Source organism: Bubalus kerabau, chromosome 17, assembly GCF_029407905.1.
Source record: "Bubalus kerabau isolate K-KA32 ecotype Philippines breed swamp buffalo chromosome 17, PCC_UOA_SB_1v2, whole genome shotgun sequence".
NCBI lineage: Eukaryota > Metazoa > Chordata > Mammalia > Artiodactyla > Bovidae > Bubalus > Bubalus kerabau.
This window is the reverse complement of record NC_073640.1, coordinates 40,901,936-40,918,944: the sequence shown is the minus strand read 5'-3', so window position 1 is coordinate 40,918,944 and position 17,009 is coordinate 40,901,936. Positions and strand designations below refer to the sequence as shown.

The 17,009-nt window shown below is 43.8% G+C and overlaps 1 long non-coding RNA gene across 1 annotated transcript; it reads left to right on the top strand.

Annotated features, from left to right (window-relative positions):
- The first annotated feature begins 251 nt into the window (after window positions 1-251).
- LOC129632493 (uncharacterized) lies at window positions 252-5,150 on the top strand. Its single transcript, XR_008704558.1, has 5 exons — window positions 252-344; window positions 429-641; window positions 858-919; window positions 1,572-1,695; window positions 5,029-5,150. It is a non-coding gene; the product is annotated as an uncharacterized LOC129632493 (long non-coding RNA).
- Window positions 5,151-17,009: the final 11,859 nt, after the last annotated feature.

The following is a 17,009-nucleotide window of genomic DNA, read 5'->3' as shown; positions in this document are numbered from 1 at the left end:
TTTCTAGAGTGGTCTGGGTACATGACGAGCACAGAACACATGGACAAATGCCCTAAGGATGCGACACAGGGAGGCAAGCTTAAGCTTGTGGAGGAAAAGCTAGTTGAAAAGAAGAATGGATACAATTCCAGCTAAAGAGGATTGATCCTGGTACCTTAGTAAGCCCTAGGGGCAAATCACAGGAGTCAGGTGAGAAGGGAGAGAGCTGTAGGGCTCAAGGAAATCTAGAGAACCAGCTCAGGACAACTGTTAGAACAGAGAAAGAGGAGGCAAGATCTCTCCAGAGGACAACGCAGCTCTGTTGGCTTTGGTATCTACTTCCATTAACTGCCTGGGAACTTCAGGTGCTGGAAGAGGAAAGATGAACCCTATGCAGATCTGTGAGTCATAAATTTTAGCCCTCAACCTCCTGCTCTCCTTCCTTGCAGGGATATAGGCTTGAACAGAAGCGAAGAAGTTGTAAAAATGAACAGACTGTATAGAAAGCAGGAAACTATTCAAGAGAGAGGGAACTAGTGCCTGCAAATTACTTTGACATCAGTTGACCAAAAGGATAGAGTGATGGATGGGCAGAAGGGAGAACAGATAGATGGACTGTGACAAAGAAAATCCATTCAAATGTTCACAGCTGACTATAGATGGTGAGTGGATGGGTATTTATTACAAAAGTTTTTCAGTTTAAGTTTTAGCAAATTTTCATAATTAAAAAATTTAGAAAAATAAAAAGCAACAGTATCCAAAATAAATCTACTTATACTCTCAAGGCCCCAAGACAAGCTGTCCCAAAGAGCAGTTGGCAGAATGTTAAGAACATCAAAAGGGTAGATTTTCTTCAGCTCTTCTCTCTTGATTTTCAGTCCCCTGATGCTGGCCACCACCACCTTTTCCAAGGCTGGAAAACCTGCTAAGAATGTTGCTGGTAAGATTTAAGCTATGAGCCCACCCTGCGGAATCTACATCTTATCTAGTCTTTCTTGACTAGAGAATAAAGTTAAACATTCAAAGAAAAAAATCTTCAGAATTTAACCAACGCAGAAGATGCTTTAGGTGATACACCAGCTGGGATTAGGTTTGGTTGCAAGTGTCAGGTCAAAACAGCTGTCACAAACATGAAGGAAGTTCGTTTCATGTTTACATAAACAAAGTGCAAATGGAATATGCTCAAGACTCTACATCGCAAACATCTTAAGAACGCCAGTCCTTTCCAACTCAACTGCTCAACCATCCTAAGCAGCGGTCCCCCTCTTCCTGGCCCAAGATGGCTGCACCTTTATTCCAAGCAGAGGATGAAGGAAGGAACAAGGAAGACATGCAGCAGCGTGCACAAGGGACCCCTCAAGGGAGGGTTGGGAACCCGCCGTGTACACTTAGTCACATGTTTGTATTTGGCTTCAAGGGAAACTGGGAAATGCCGTCCTTATTCTCAGCAACAAATGTGCCCAGTAGAGAGATGATCTTACCATGAAAGAAGGGAGAAAGGATTTGGGGGAACAAGGAGTAATCTCTTTAAAAGGTGGGGAGAATGTTTAATCACAAATCCATAGTCTCTGACTTATTCTGTCTTCCCATAGGTACCCCTGACCTTATCCTGACTTCTACGATAATGGTTTTCTTTCTGGCCTGATTACATAGTGAAGAGGAGAAGGAAATTAGAAAACTGTAATAAGCGATTTAGAACTTAATAAACAGTGTAAGGTACGTATTAGCATCATCAGCTTAGAGATAAGAAATGGACTCTCGCTAAATGCAAAAGACTAGTAGGGTTCTAGTCTTCAAAGACTGCTGTTAAAAGTGCATGAGGATTTAGAGCAAGGCTCCTCAGCCTCTCCTACCACCTAACTCCTCTACCTCCATCAGATAACCGAAACCTTGAAAAGCACAGACGTTGCCTAAGAGCAGAGATGCCTTAAACAGGTGGTCTTACCTGGAGGGGAAAAGAATCAACCAAAGCTAGGGGTGGACTGCAGGGAGGCAGCAGGAAAATGCTGAGCCAGTAAAGGGCAGCCAAGGATCCTTGAGTGTTTGGGGGCTCTAGGAGGAGGACAGATGCTGTGGGCCTGGAGGGGAGGGAGAGGGGACTGACAGAGGGAGGTGTCCAGGTGGATGCAGATCACCTGCATGCATATGGCGGCCCCGAATCCACTCCAAGGATCAGAACATGAGTTCTCTAAGTTCTCAAGAGGTTTTAAGTTAATCTAGTGCGCCCGTCTTCCTGATGAGAAGTTGTCCGAGTTGACCACCCGTTAAAATTACCAGAGCTTCTGAAATCATGCTAACACTTTGCTCCAACCTCCAAGATACTGATTTTATTATTCTGGGGTAAAAGCCTGTGTGTTGGGTTTTTTCAAACTTCCCAGTAAGATTCTAGTGTGCAGCTGATTTGGAGAATTACTAGAGGCTAGGGCAGTGGTCCTCAAACTTCAATGTGCATAGCCATCACCTTGGATTATGTAAAAATGCTGAATCTTCTTCAGGAGGTCCAGGATGGGGCCTGCAGTGCTGCATTTTAATAATTTTCCAGGTGATGCTGATGCTGCCCATCTCTGGGGCACACTTGACTTTGAGTTGCAGGTGTGACACATTTCTCCCACAGATGAAGTGCCTTTTGCTCTCTTCATGGAGGTGTTGATATACTGTCTACTTATGCAAGGCTGTCTGGAGGCCACAGGAGCCCTGATCCCTGTAACAAGAGGCCTCCAATAGGACTTCAGATCTGCTCCTGGCCTCCGGGTCCACATCTGCCTTTAGGTTTAGTATGCACGTGTGTTAGTTGCCAGACTTCTCCATCCATAGGATTTTCCAGGCAAGAATACTGGAGTGGGTTGCCATTTCCTTCTCCAGGGGATCTTCCTGACCAGGGATTGAACCTGGGTCTCCTGCATTGCAGGCAGAGTCTTTACTATCTGAGCCACCAGGGAAGCCCTAATGGTTAGCATATTACCCACTAAGCCAATGATCTAGAATGGCCCAGCCTGGACACAGCAGACAGTAGGTTCCTGGTTCTCAAAACAGTTCTTATTAATATTAATAATTAATAGTTAGTGCTAATGAATAACCGATTACTCGTAGCAATAATGGCATCCAGAAAACAGTGATAGTCCTACAGGGTACAATCCTCTTTGCTCCTCCTACCCCAAATTATAGTTCTAAATGAGCTTCCAGAGTCTTGTTTTGACAGGTACAACCTCGCACACATTCACTTAGTAAGACAGCTCTATGGAGTGAAATTCACCTTTCGATGGATGCATTTTCAGCGTGGCTCACAGGAAATTAAATGCGAAAGTGTCACTAACGTGGAAGTTGTGAGTTTAGTTCCCTACCAGGGTGCTGACAAACTAAGATTACTTATCTATTTCTCATTATGGCTTTGTGTTTCTTACGGGATCCAGTGATTTCCTTGGAAGTCAAAGTCTTTCGTCTCCTTTTTTGGATGTACATCTAATCGCAGCTTCAAATACTGTCCTCAAAGACACATATTCTCAGCAGCCAAAGAAGCAAATGTGAGCACATCACGAGGGAGAACATGACTCTACGGTGTGGTTCGTGATCACTAGAGATGGCATTCAGCACTGATTCAGGACATAAAATGTGTGTGTGTGTCGTTTCTTTAAATGTTTCTTCTTAGAGGACGCAATGTAGCACTTAATGTCTAATGATATCTATTAAGGGATTCATTAAAGAAAAACTGATAACAAGATATGTTATCATAGTCAACAATTAACTGTGCCGTGTAGGAATCTTGATTGCTCTTAGGATGTGTGACTGGAGCTGCTTTTGGAGCTGTGCGTACAAAGTGGCAAGTGTGGCACTGGTGCCACTTTCTGGGGCTGATTCTGACCAGTGGGCAAGCTGCAAGTCCCGGCCATAGGTGAAGAGACGGGCCAAGGCAGGCTATTCATACCCTACGTTTGTTACACGTGGGCAAGACAGACCCCCACCGCGTGACTGTTTCTGTCTTTCTAAATCTCATCAGTCCTCAGGTCTCCTCTTTACTGCAGGTCTAACTGACTTGGGTGATGGTGGTTAAAAGAGATCCCGGGAAACCCTACAGGTTTTGATACCCTTGGGGACTAGGTTAGAGGGAACTATAGGAAAAACATTTCACTAGCAATCTCCCTTGATAAAAGAGCACCAAAGGAATGATGCTAAAGCTGAAACTCCAGTACTTTGGCCACCTCATGTGAAGAGTTGACTCATTGGAAAAGACCCTGATGCTGGGAGGGATTGGGGGCAGGAGGAGAAGGGGACGACAGAGGATGAGGTGGCTGGATGGCATCATCGACTCGATGGACGTGAGTTTGAGTGAACTCTGGGAGTTGGTGATGGACAGAGAGGCCTGGTGTGCTGCGATTCATGGGGTCGCAAAGAGTTGGACACAACTGAGCAACTGAACTGAACTGAAGGGAAACTCAAATGTCTCTGTTCCTCTGGGTGGAGAAGAGCAGAGTTAAGAACTTACTTGAATCTTTACAGTTAGTCTTAGCCTAGGAAAGACCTTGAAGCAAGCTGAGACATCTGAGAGCATCTGGTGTGTTAAGCATGCGAGCTAGCCCTCTTCTTGGGGATAAATCACCTTCTCACCTTCTGATTCTGACATTGTGATGCCAAACTTTGTCCAGCAGCCTAGGCATTTCAGAACCCACCCCTGCTTTTCCATACACTCACGTCTGAGGAGGGGCTTCAGGCATTCACTTGTATAACCTGTCATTCCTCCTAGTAGCCTTTGGTTTCGATTTAAAGACCTACTGAACATTTGGTCTTCCCAGGTGGCACTAGTGGTAAAGAGCACATGTAGGAGACGTAAGAGAGGTGGGTTCAGTCCCTGGGTTGGGAAGATCCTCTGGACAAGGGCATGGCAATCCATTGCAGTATTCTTGCCTAGAGAATCCCATGGACACAGGAGCCTGCAGAGCTACAGTCCATGGGGTTCCAAAGAGTTGGACATGACAATCAACAGCATGCATGCACTGAATGTTAGTGCCAAAAGAGATTTAAACCAGCTTTTAACCCCATTTCCTCATTTCACAGATGAGAAAACACCTAGAGAGGATTACCCACAGCCAGCTGGAGCAGGAGCCCAGGTTTTCTGACTACTAGTTCTGTTTTTTTAAATACCTAAAAATGTTAAATGTAAAGACTCAAATAAATACTTCTGGATTATCCTGCCTGTGGTGGTACGATGTGAAATCACACTTCATTGGCTTACTGGCTTTGTCTACACCACAGGTTCTGACGGAGCCAAAATACTTCTAGTTTGCTGCCAGATGCTCCACCATATTGAAAGGGGCATATTTTCTAGTCCTGCCACCAATGGGAGAAATAGCGCAGTGAGTTTTAGACAGGTCGTAACTGCCTGAGTCAGGAGCGCATACCCAAAGCAAGGGATGTGCTGTTTATTCTATTTTCTATTCTGCAGACTCCTACATTATCCTCCAGTTTCTCCACCAGGCTCTGTGTCCCAGGACACTAGCTTCTACAGATTGTATCACACGGATTCACTTTTCCTCCAGCTCCCAGATGGATTTGACCAATGGGAAGATCCAGAAGGAGGTCAGAGGTCAAAGTATTGGTTGTTTCAGCTCCCTCTCTGCTTCACCATTGCTTTGACGGTGGTCATATCCCTCTGCCTACAGGCACAGTTCTTTCACAGCCACAGGTCTCACAAGGGTGAGACCTTGTGTTCAACAGAAGGGGGGAAACTTCTGTTTCTCCTTTTGCCACTCTATTTCTCTGAGATGTTTCATCATCCTTTGTCAGTTCCCTTTACCTTTTCACCTCTATCAACACTATTAAACTCTCTTCATTAAATTAGCATCTCAGATACACCATCCATTCCCTGCCAGGACCCTGACTGTGGCCATGCCCGTGGATTGGAGCAGTCCTTAACGATCTAGTGTGTGCCTGGGTGGAATTGTATCACATGATGGTAGCTTACATTGTGTGCTGACTTGTGTGTGGGGGCACTTCCATTTGAATATAGTAGAAGGGCAAAAATGAGATATGAGGCATATGGGAACCACCAGCAGTTGGCAAAATCTGTCAGATACTTGAGATTCTCGTGATCTACTTTAGAGCATCCCACTCAAGTGAAAGGAGTCCACGGTAGAATCACAGGGTTCCACTTCCAGTGTCTCCATGGCTTTATTCTGTGGAACTGGGCAGGTCCCTCCTTTCAGTTCTCCAAACTGGCCACGTGATTCTGTTCCCTTATCTGCCCACTAAATATTAAGTGTCGCTATCTGCAATGTCCAAACTCTAGCAACTCACAGTAAGCTGTCTTAAATGCTAAAACAAACACAAATTGAACTGGTTTTCCCCATCTGTTTCTTTAACAAAAGGGAGCTTAAGCCCATGGGGAAACTGCGTGGGTCAGGGAAACATCAAATGAACACTTCTGAGTAAAAACAAATGTTTCTGAAGATCTCAAGATATTTTAAACAGAGCACTCCATTGGCCAGGCCAACTCCCCTCTGATGCCTGCACAAGATCCTGATGACAGCATTATTTGTTTGAATTGGATTTGTTTCTGTGCCCAGAAACAACACACAAGGAACCTGGAACAGGAAACAGCTACTGGGTCCTAAAAGTTTTTCCAGGACACTGTCTGAGACCAGACAGGAATGAAACAACAGTTGGAAAGCACACCAAGGGAGCAAAGATGATCATTCTTAGGGATCTGCATTATGGTTCTTATTTTATTATTAAAAATACCAAGAGCAAAGGGCAGTGTCTTGCATTCCAACCTGAAACCCTGCCAGGGGATACAGCACTTCCAGGGGGAAAGAAGGGAAAATGGAGAAGGAGCAGCAGGAGGAAGTTTTATTTAAGAATCCGGATCATCACCCCTGATGTGCCCCTCTGAGTAGATGTGCCTTCTGGGTCCCCTTTTTGCATTCTTCACCTGTGCCTAACGAGCTTGGCACATAGTAAGAATTAAGCAAATGCTTCTTGGTTCATTTAATTAAAGAATTAATGAATGACTGAGTGAATTTGTAAGAGATGGATGGGTCAGTGAATGGAGGAGTCAATAATCGATAGCACTGCCTCTCTAACTGATAAACTATTTCTTTCAAAAAATGTGATGGGTACTTACCACTAGGGGGACCTATATTGTGATGTCATGGGGCCATTTTCAGACTCACTACTGTTCATTTCCTGATACTCACCCCCACCCCCAGGAGTACACCAGCATCCCCAGGAGGGACTTCTTCAGCAGTTTGTACGCCAGGGCTCCCTTGGGGCTCCCCATCTCCCTTCCTGTCCCCTTCTTCCTCCTCCTGGGGCTTCCATGGTTTTCCTTCCTGTTCCCGCCTCTGCTCTCTGACTCTTTGATTCATTTTGATCTTTTCTTGCTGATGATTTCTTCAGTTTTTATTCCCATTATGAGGAGGCCACACATTTATCAACAAATATGGAGATTTTTCAGAGGAAAAGGAAGTGACAGGAATAATTAAAATTTGTAATTTAAAATATTAGCTTATTTACTAATATATGGATTTTATTTATATTGATGGAATATAAAATAGTTTTATTTAAAACCTATTTTCAAAGATGAAATCATTTCTATTAAAAATATAACACATATCTGTGTTCATTAAAGCAAAATGAAAATAATTTCTTTTGTTCAATCTATTATCTGAATATTAAACAATATCATTAGCAGAATAATGGTGCCTAGCATAGCTTCATATATTTTAATGTACTTTTAGTCATATTTATTTTTAATATTGATATTATTATGTCATGGTATTTTCATAAAGACCATTTTTTAAAACATGGATTTATTTTTTAATCTTTTTGTTTCATAAAATTGCATATAATCTTCTTTGAAGTGGCATTTTTAAAGTTTTCTGAAGTATTACACACCAAAAAGCACTGAAGTTGCATTTTACTGTTAATAATTTTGAAACTGTTGATACTCTCAATTGAACCGTCTCTGTAGATTATAATATTATTTTTAATTGAGAAAAATACTTTCTCTAAATTTACTAGGATGCCTTGTAAATTCAGAGCAAATTCTACCAGCATATACTCCAATGTTGTATTTTTCATATTAAAATCTGTAAATATTTTCGACCTCATGGACTATATGGTCCATGGAATTTTCTAGGCCAGAATACTGGAGTGGGTAGCCCTTCCCTTCTCCAGGGGATCTTCCCAACCCAGGGATCAAACCCAGGTCTCCCGCATTGCAGGCAGATTCTCTACCAGCTAAGCCACAAGGGAAGCCCAAGAATACTGGAATTGGTAGCCAGCCTATCCCTTCTCCAGAAGAAATCTTCCCCACCCAGTAATCAAACCAGGGTCTCCTGCACTGCACACAGATTCTTTACCAACTGAGCTATCAGGGAAACCCATAAATATTTTAGCTCATATATTTTCTCAGATATTGTCTTTTTACCTCCCAAGTACTTATTCCCACAGATATTTTTTCAGGGGAAAACCATTTAAATTAGTTTTGTTCATGATTCCAAAGGCTTCCTTGGTAGCTCAGCTGGTAAAGAATCTGCCTGCAATGCAGGAGACCTTGGTTCAATCCCTGGGTCGGGAAGATCCATGGAGGAGGGCATGGCAACCCACTCCAGTATTCTTGCCTGGAGAATCCCCATGGACAGAGAGGTCACAAAGAGTCAGACATGACTGAGCGACTTATACTTAACTTATGATTCCAAATCATAAGCCTTTCAGTTTCATTCCCTCTGCCAAGACTGTAACTTTAAGCAATTAAAAATGGAAATGTCATCAAAAGAGTCTTCCAACAGATCAAGATATCCTAAAGTGCAATAATAATTTTGAAAATAAAATTCATAATTTTTAAGTTCTCAACATTTAATTTGTTCATGGTTTTTTTCTTTCTGTTCTAGGGATAAATTTCATTGTCTTGTTTGCAAGCAATATTTTCAAAAATTGCAATTGGTTAAAAGCTTTAAAATAGTTTTTTGAATATTCTATTCTTAAAGTTATCTAACTGACATTGAATAAAATGCAATCCAATTTTATAAATTTGTTTATAAAAGGTCAGGACCATTGCAAAACATGTAGGTTGATTTACAAAATAGTTCTTCAAAGGTATAAAATCTTTTAAAATCCCTATTGATGACAGAATTCCAGCTGAGCTACTTAAAATCCAAAAAATGATGCTGTTAAAGTGCTGCACTCAATATGCTAGCAAATTTGGAAAACTCAGCAGTGGTCACAGGGACTGGAGAAGGTCAATCCCAAAGAAGGGCAATACCAAAGAATGTTCAAACTCCTCTACACTTATGCTCAATTTGCATGCTGGTAAAGTTATGCTCAACATCCTTCAAGTTAGGCTTCAGCAGTATGTGAACTGAGAACTTCCAGATGTACAAGCTGGGTTTAGAAAAGGCAGAGGAACCAGAGATCAAATTGCCAACATTCGTTGGATCATGGAGAAAGCAAGGGAATTTCAGAAAAGCATCGTCTTCACTGACTATGCTAAAGCCTTTGATTGTGTGGATCACAACAAACTGTGGGAAATTCTTAAAGAGATGGGAATACCAGACCACTTTACCTGTTTCCTGAGAAACCTGTATGCAGGTCAAAAAGTTACAGTTAGAGCAAGACATGGAACAAGGGACTAGTTCAAAATTGGGAAAGGAGTAGGACAAGGTTGCATATTGTTACCCTGTTTATTAATCTACATGCAGAGGACATCATGAGAAGTGCCAGGCTGGAGGAATCACAAGCTGGAATCAAGACTGCTGGGTGACATATCACAACCTATATGCAGACGATGCCACTCTAATGGCAGAAAGTGAAGAGGAACGAAGAGCCTCTTGAGGAGGGTGGAAGAGGAGAGTGAAAAAACTGGCTTGAAACTCAATATTCAAAAAATTAAGATCATGGCATCTTGTCTCATCACTTCATGGCAAACAGAAGGAGAAAAAGTCGAAGCAGTGACAGATTTTATTTTCTTGGGCTGCAAAATCCCTGTGGACAGTGATTGCAGCCATAACACTAAAAGATACTTGCCCCTTGGAAGCAAAGCTATGACAAATCTAGACACCATATTAAAAAGCAGAGTTGTCACTTTGCCAACAAAGCTCCGTATAGTCAGAGCTATGGTTTTACCAGTAGTCATGCACGGATGTGAGAGTTGGACCATAAAGAAGGCTGAGTGACAAAGAATTGATGCTTTCAAAGTGTAGTGCTGGAGAAGACTCTTGAGAGTCCCTTGGTCTGCAAGATCAAACCAGTCAATTCTAAAGGAAATCAACCCAGAATAGAAATTCCAATACTTTGGCCACCTAATGCATAGAGCTGACTCATTGGAAAATACCCTGATGCTGGGAAAGATTGAGAGCAGGAGGAAAAGGAGGTGGCAGAGGATGAGAAGGACAGACAGCATTACTGATTGGATGAACATGAATTTGAGCAAACTCTTGGAGACAGAGGAGGACAAGGGAGCCTGGAGTGTCCATGAGATCTCAAAGGGACAGACACCGCTTAGTGACTAAACAACAACTGATGATGAGCAACAAGGAAAAAGTGCATCCTGGCACAGGAAAGCATTCCTTAATTATTTTAATTGATCTAATGTTGCAGTTTAGTGGGAGGGAACTATGAATTATATGAGCACCAAAGCAAATTCAAAGCCTATTTCTGTTCCATAAATATCTTAATTTTGTCATCACACTACCTTTACCATGAAGATGTGTATCACCAAAACTTAAATGTGTATTTACCACTACAAAAACTAATTGCTTTATCTTCAAAGTTAAACTAAAAAGATCATTTTTTAAAAGTGAATTTTACACTAATACTAAAAAAGTAGGTATTTCACCTTCTTCAGAAATTCCAGAAACTTCATTATTGTTTCCTGAATTGAAAGTGAGTATTTGAACTAATTATTAGAATTAATTGATTTTCTTTGTGAAGTATCAAATAGCACTAATAAAATTGATACCCTTGAACTAGCTGCAGTTTTTCTTCTGCTTAATCTCAACATATTAGTACTATGAACACCAAGTTTTGCACATATATGAGACTAGGAATAAAAATATTCGTGAAATTTAGGAAACAACAGTCATTTGATATAAAGCATGCTTTACAGAGGAGTCTGTAAACCCACCTTTGGCAGATTCATATGTGAATTCATCATCTAGAAGAGAACCTTCTTAAAATAACTGACTTTAAAAATTAGATGCTAATGTTTTGCAAGTCAAGTTTTTCCTCTATTTTTAATGTGGTCATTTACAACAATGGATGGTAAATGTGGATAAACATTTTGTGTAAGTTACACGTTCATCAACTTTCCCAAGAAACAGAAACCCAGTAATTAATTTTTTATTAAACATGCATTTTTGGAGCTCATTGCTGCCAGAAGTGTTTCTTTCAAAATAAAAATGTTACCAAATAATGAAATAAATAAGTTGTGGATGTAAATGACAATGAGTGACAAAACCGCTATTACAAGAGCACTCTGTTCCAGGCAGACCTGCTGAGACTCCATTTTCTACATGGAACCAGTATTTTCATGTACACCTAACCTGTGGTTTTCCACAGTTCATACACATCCTGCCAACTGGCATCCTAGTGGCCTGTTGCATGCTGAGGGCCCCAACACTGGCTAAAGGCAGGTAGCAAGTAGGGCTGGCAGCATCAGTCCCTTCTCACCACCAGAGACCTGGAGGAGGCCCTGAACCCCAGTGCTCAAAGCTGCATGCGCTTCACACCATCAGCAAGTACCCTGCACACTGCACTGTAGAAAGTGGCATCAATTACCTTGTGCCTGGAACAAACTGGGAAAAGGGACACGTCATCCCTGGTAATTTTTCAGCCTGAACCAAACTTGCATCTCACACACAGTTGGATGGTATCTTGACAGGAGCCAGCAGAACCAAGTGGAAGTCCATCAGACCTCCTGGGTTATTTTAATGCAACAGTTAATTATGCCACTTTGTTTAAAAATAGTAATAAAAGGAAAATCCAGGACAAATAATAAACTGCATGCATGCCGAGACAATCGTCACACCCCAGGAATCCTTTGGTTTACCAAAGAGGGATTTTGTTTTTAGGACTTTTGGGTTGTATTTTTCACTGCAGCGAATATCTAAATTTCTTACTCTTTTCTGTGCTGTTTTTCTGTTCACCTGTCCACCCCTTATAACTCCTAGCTTTTTCATAAAACAAAAAGGTAAGGTGCAAATACCTGATAGGGTATGGATGCAAGATGACTGCAAATCTCACGGAGGTAATGGCCACAGCCCACACCCAAGAGAAACCCACACCCCCTCACCTGTTGGAAAAGGCTTTGCTACAGCCTGTTTCGTGCCCATGCCATGCCCATGCTACCCTTTCTCCTTACGAGGGAGAAGATCCTGAAGAGGGAAGTCACCTGCTAAGAATGGTGGATCAGAAAAACCAAAGGACTGTGGGTTGCGGATGGCTGTGGAGTTCCCACAGCTGCAAACTGCCGAAGTCTAGTGCCAGGAATCTAGCTCCTGACTTACCTAAACACCCGGGGGTACAGTTCCTGCTTCCCGCTCCAGGATCCTCTGTCTCCGGTCTGTCGTTTGTACCGCAATTCCTTTGCCAGAAGAGTCTTTTCAACAGCTTCCAAACTCATTCCTCTCGACCTTCGCACATGCTGTTCCCTTGACTGAGATGCCCTTCCCAGCCTTGACACCCAGCCACTTCTGCCAGAAACGAGCATAGTCGGCACTTCCTCCAGGAAGCCTCTCCAGGTTGAGCTCCCATGACATCCCATGCTTGCTCCCTCACACTGCTCTATAATCACCTGTTACCTTGCCTGCCTTCCTTCAACCTGTGGTCAACCTGAGGGAGGGATGGGGTGCTTTCTCCATGATGACTATCACATGCCACCGTACTTGGTACAGAGAGGCATGCTTCTTATGAAGTGACTGAATGCTGAAACTCACCAGAAAAGGGAGGGTCCCCAAAGGCCTCTGGGAGGATACCTGCTGGGCTAAAGGCAGCAAAAATGGCAGTTACTCACTCTCCATCGATAGGATTAGGACCATTATCCTATTACACTTCCTTAGGGACCAGGGGGATGAGAGGACACGCCTATTAGTAACCCCAGTTTATAGCTGGGCAAATGGAGGCCCACAAAGGTTAAAAGCCCCAGGTCAGCCCAGGAGCTAGTGATGGACTGGGCTTCACAATCAGGGCAAGGCTGTCCACGTGCCCTGATAGGGGTCTGCCACCTCCAAGGCCTCATCAATCCTTTTTCTATTTTTTAAGTAGAATTCAAAAAGTCTTCTCTCCAGATTAAGTCATCCTGGCTTCAAATATCTAAAGCAGCTCTTTTTTTTTTTTTCTTCAGCATTTGAAATGTTTTTAAGGGTTTATTTCAAACACCTTTTTCTTTGAACTGATTGTTCAGAACTTTCATTCCACTTTGTCAGTGTTTTTTGTAGTCAGCTCTGATTTCTAAAAGGTTTTTATTTCTTCTCTATTAGCAGCTACCACCTGCTTACTGTTTGGATGGGGTCTGCTGTATTTTCTTTGCTTTCATCTATTGAAATGGATGAGTGGGACCTTAGGAAATGAACCTCGTTTCCCCCAAACTTCCCTTATTTTTAACTCCTCCTGCAACGACTGAGGATGAGGAGGAGGGTGGAAAACTCCTGGGGTGTTGATAAAGTCTACAGGAGTCCCTCCACCTTCCTTTCCAGGCACAGAGAGGGAGTGGCGAGCAGAAGAGGGCAGAACTGTGCCTGGAACATCACACATGCCCTTGGAGACTGCCTGGCCATCCTGCTCAGCCTTCTAAAAGGCCTTTCTGGCTGGGAATGAACGGGTGTCTTTCTTTATTCTAATGGTGACCCATTGGCTGTGACGGCAGTGTGTGTCACTGGCCACTGCTGAGGCCCCACCTTGATGGACACTCGCTTGTCCCACTTGGGAATAATCTGCACACACTGGCCTTTGTGGGAGTAGCCTTGCGTATAAATATATAAATATTTTACCAGTCCAGCCTGCCCTCGGGGTATCAAGTTGAATGAACTAAACATCCTCCATTAATCACCCAGCAGAACATTATTTACTTCTAGTGAGGGGGTAAGTGGCCAGCTGCAAAGATGGGTGAGGGCTCTGTTGGCACAACTCCTCCCTAAGCCATGTTGTCCCAAACCTTTAAGAAAAAAGGCTTAAATCCATCAGGCCTGCAAGCTGCATCGACATCTCACCACCTTGCCCTCTTCTCTCCCCCTGCCACATATCACATACCAACTTTCTCCCCTGTCTTCTGTCATCTTAAAAAAAAAAATAATAAACAAAACTCATTCACCCCTAGTATCTGCCAAGTTCTGGAAATGCATAACCTGTCTGCACAAATGCAAGGTAGTATATGCCTGGTAAATTGCTTCAGTCATGTTTGACTCTTTCCAACACTATGGACCATAGCCCTCCAGGCTCCTCTGTGGGATTCTCTAGGCAAGAATACCAGAGTGGGTTGCCATGCTCTTCTCCAGGGGATCTTCCCAGCCCAGGGATCGAAACTGCGTCTGGTGGCAGGAGGGTTCTTTAGCACCCCCTGGCAGGCTTCTGGAAATGCATGGCTGTGGGGTATTTTAGCCTAGCGAGGGAGAAAGCGGTGCTTCTTGAATGCTTCTCCCACAGCCAAGGTCAAGTAAGTTGTAAGTGACGCTGAGAAAATGTAGCTGAGGTGGGTTCAGTATCAGAGGCCCTTTGACATATCTGAATATGCTTTGTAGATAATATCTGTCATCTAGCTTAGAGCTCTGACAGCCACTCAATGCAAGTGTGTGGAGCTGGGAATGAAGGAAGGGGCGGGCACAGGCAGGGAAGTGGGGGCTGGTGTTGGTCTGCAGGAGGCGGGCTTGAGGAGGTGGCACGGTGACTGGGTTGAGCAGGGCTTTTCCAGCCTCAGGTAGTCCATCCTCTCCTCCTACAAACAAAGGCAAGGCTTAGAAGCTGACATCTCACCTGATTCTTACCGGAAACAGTGATGTCCTGGTACATGTTGACCTCACGGACATCTAAGGGAATGGGGGGAGCTGCCATCCTGGCACAGAAAACAGGTATGAGCTACTGAGGCCCTGAGATGCGTTCTGCCCTTTGTCTCAGTTCTTTGGCAGGGCTGACCCCGGCCTCGCCTACTCCCCACTAGGTGGGCAGGCTCCTCCCTGCACTTGGCTAGGCTTTCAGAGCATCCTGCCTTGGGCCAGAGGTCTAGCAAAGCCTCTCCCGCCTGGGCTGTGCATTGCTTTAGCCCAATGCTAATTAGTGATGCAATCCCACAAAGAGTGAAGCTGTCTGCCACCTCCCCTCACTCATAGTGATTTATGTTCAATTTGTACAAATGGAGAAAATGAGATTTCAAATTTCAATGCCATTTCTGCAATGAGGTGATTAAAAGAGAGAGAGGTATCGCCTTCCACTGTATAGAATATTGATCCCAGTGCTCTTTTCCTTTGCAATAACCATTAGCTCGGTATTATTTGCAAACCTCTAATGTGAACCTGGAGATGTAATTTACATTTGTGCCTCACTTATTTGCTTTAACAAAACAACACAAAAGCTTTGGGTCTTTCAATCTATCCATATTGTCAATAAAATTAGCAGCTTGAAGGGGGAAAAATTATATTCAAAACCATAACTTCCCATTAACTACCGCAAGACACACACATTGTTCCAAAGAAGCAAGCACGTCATGGTAAGCCCCTTTCTCATTCTTCGTCTCCTCCTTCGCCCCCACCCGCTTCGAGGGGCTAAGACTGAATAAGAAAACTTAAAAGTGAAGCATCTCCTCCTCTAAATGTGGATCAGCCTGGGCGCTCGGGGCTGGCCCTGCAAGTTCCATCCCTGGGAGCGCGTCCCCGGAAGGGCGCGTCCCCAGCGCCAAGTGCCTGCACGCGCCTTGCCCAGAGGTCCTAGCCCGACTGCCTGGACAAATGCATACACACAGACACGTGCGGGCCGCCGCTAACCCTCTGAGAGGCTTCCCCAAAGAGAGGCGGGGGCGCCGGGGCAGGGGGCAGGCGGAGATGGAAGAAAAGAGGAGGAGGGAACCGTGAATAAAGGCGCAGGGCTGTGTGAGCGCAATTCAAGTGGCAGTCCGTCAGCCCCCGACTCTTAACAAATAGGCCACGCAGCTCTGCGCTCTCATTTCTTGTCTCTGCAAATCCGTCAGCTGCCTACCACTGCCTACCAGACCCTGGAAGACAGAACAAGAAAAAGCGGGGTGGGGGTGAGTTGGGGGGGGAAGCTAATGACCCATAATTGCCATGATAGTGGGAGAGGGGCCAGGCAGCTGTTTTACATTCCTGGTATGTATAGTATGCAAATATCGACAAAGGCTCGACACAGTTTCGCTATTGTGGATCCGGAGGGTAACCAAATTAGCCTTTGGCAGCCATGGTAATTGGGAGGTGCTGTTCCCATTAGGAGTCCTGCAAATTATGAAGAAAAATGGACCGAGGGCTTTGTCACAAATAATAATACCAAGAAGAAAAGAGCAGGCGGCTGTCTTTTCTTTTCTCTCCCCCCGCCCCTCACCCTCTGCATTTTTAAAAAATTTCTGCATTGTGTTAATACCTTTCCATTTAGTAATAAGAAAACAGTCTGAAATACCCCACTAGTGGGTGCCTAGACTTTGTTGCAAGAATGTCAAATTTGCAAGGGCAAGAATATGGGTTTGGTTCAGGAGCTCCTTTTCTGTCCTGGAACCCAGTGTCTGCAGGTAAGAAAAGTACAGATTTCCTGGGTCGAAGTTCTGGCTCAGAGCCCTGGGTGATGAGAGAGGCTTTGGAACTGATGGGGTGGAAAAAAAAAAAAAAAACACTCTCACCAAGGAGTATCCTCACCTTAGTCCAATGGTCCAGATAACCTGGCCTTCTGGGTTATAGCTGTGCTATAACTCCATCTCACTCTCAAAGAGTCTAAAGTCTGGCTGCTTTTAAGGTCCTAACAGTTCTGGTACTGGGCTCAAAACCTCCAGTTCGGATGCCTTAAGTCCCAAACTCAGACAGAAAAAATCCGGAGACTTTTGCCCTGGG